Here is a 2,503-nt window from a genome sequence, read left to right on the forward strand (position 1 = left end):
TGTCATTTTAATCACACGTGCCGATGCGGAGATATAATTTTCTTCATTTTAAAGAGCGCCACCTTTTTTTATATATCCGGTCCGTGCTCGGGCCCTAAAAAGTACAGTCTTTGTTTCTCTAACTACTTCATTACTGTACTCCCACCTCTGTGTAACTAATAAAACTAACATACCAGAAAACTTCAATTAAAAGCAGGTCTTAATTGCAGGTCTTAATTAAAGGCCTGGTCTGGATTTGATAGAAATTCTTTGGATGTATAAAACCTCTTAAAGCTTAGATGCTTAGATCACCTACACAAATATAAATGTTCACACTTTGTTGCTTGTTACATATCGTAAGATCAGTTAGATTCTCCACAATTCAATCATTAAATTTTTTTAACACAAGTTATATTTATAGTCTTCCCCATCTAGTTTTTGCATACTGTGACCGTTTCATGTTAACCAAGTGGTTATTATTGTTACCATGACAACAAATGTCACCTAACTACGACGATGAAGGTCACTGACAAAGGTCAAATTTAAACGATGCTATTAAGGGCCAGCTGGCCTCCAAAGCAGTGGGATTTGGGATGTTTTTCACTGGGGCCTCTGAATAATGGGCCGTTGATTATCCAGTTTCACCAAAATCATTCAATGAATAAACTCATAAAGTTGTGTTTTTCTACAGCAAGGTGCTGTCGCAGGTGGCTGATTTCAGTAACCAGGCTTCATTCAACCCGCCTCATTCTACCCACAGCCCAAGTATTTTCCCATTTTTGATTAGCAAAGGACTCCCAAGATGGTGATGGCCAGAGCCAATGGGAGACGCTGCAGAATATGTTCATTATTATAGTCTCTGGTTAGGGGCCTTCAACTCAGTACCAGATAATCGGACACAGACCACTGCTCTTTGTTTCTTGTATTGTTCTAGTAATACTTGGGGGTGCTACTTGCATGTAGGATTTAATTCACATTCCTTTCTGTTGCTATTGGTTGTTAAAGTTGTTTTGTAGTTTTTTATGGAGTTGCAGTTTCTTAACAAAAGAACAGAAAAAGTAAAAAAAAAAAAAAAAGTTAAACAAGAGACATCACCTCTATTTTGTGACACTCTATAAACAAAATTATCAAACAGTGAGGTTACAGAAAGTTGGCTGCTTAGTATTGCAACGTTGAGAACAAATTTTATTTTCTGCTAAGAGGGAGCAGATGTAGACTATGTACTGTGTGTGCCATGTTTTTAAAAAGTCTAATCCTTCTCCTGCAATGTTCTCAAAGGACAAAGCGGGTGGAAAGATTCAGACCTCTGGCTAACTAAATACTTCCATGTACATCCCATGCCTGCAGCATTGTCACAATTAGGTCTTGTATCAGTGCCTTTGATTCATGTCTACCCTCAGACAGTGTATTGGTCTCATTTCCCACAAATACTGCTAATTGCTCTACAATATAATATAATATAATATAATGAAAGTGTCAAAACAAAACTACACTAAAACTGTTTTAGTTCTGCTTATGAAAATGTGCTGGAAAACATCTTTTCAGTTAAGTTATCTTAACATTGCAAAGAAGGTAAGGACTTCATTAAAAAAGGATGTCAAAGGCATGTGGATTATAAAATAGGGAAGCTTTAGTCTAGACTAGTAAACTAGACTAGTAAAAAGAGTAGCAGAAGCCCTTTTGCACATGCAGTGTATCCCTGAAATGTTCAGAAACATTTTCTGCATTAGGGCATGTATGAAGGGGAACAGGGATCAATAATCAGGGAAATCTGTACCTCCCACCTTGTTCACTGTTGCCTTCCTTGCGAATACTTTTGTGGAAGATTTGATAATAAGCACTGCAAGTTCTTTTGTTTGCAATGAAGCAGCATTATTCAAGAATGTCTAGAAAGTATACATATTCATTAATGAAGGAGCCTCTCTCAGTCCGCAGGGTGGACCTGGTGGGCAGCCGTTTGGAACAGTTTGAGATGCTATAGAACAGTGGTTTTTAACCTTTCTGGTGTCAAGGATCCCCAGATTGATACACATCAGGCTGCGGACATGTAATTGACAAGATGTAGTCTCAGGGATCCCTGTCTGATAAGATTCCCTTACTGTCTATACTGTAGATTGGCAGATTAACATCTCTGACAACTGAAATCATCTCGAGGACCCCTGGGGGTCCCTATACCCCAGTAGCTGTGAATGAAAGTTGTCCAGGTTAGTTAATTCTACAATTTTCAGGCCTAAACTTACTTTTTGCAGTATTCATTTTAAAACAGTGTATTCTATTGATGTAAGAGGGTAAGCCTTGTGTTGTACTTCAAATCCAAGAACAGAGGCAGTATGAAAAGCGGACGTGGAAGAACGCAATGGAACATGAGCGAGAGGCAATGGACAGGTTGATGACTACGTGCAGAGAGATGCAGGACAGCCAGAACAACCTGCTGATGAACTGCATTCCCCTGCCTATGCCACCACATCCAGTGTATTCATACTTTGCACGACATCACAACTACTAGCTGGTGGGCAAGAACATC

This window comes from Morone saxatilis, unplaced genomic scaffold (genome assembly GCF_004916995.1).
Source record: "Morone saxatilis isolate NCDOM2014 unplaced genomic scaffold, NCSU_SB_2.0 Contig12, whole genome shotgun sequence".
In the NCBI taxonomy this organism is placed as follows: Eukaryota; Metazoa; Chordata; class Actinopteri; family Moronidae; genus Morone; species Morone saxatilis.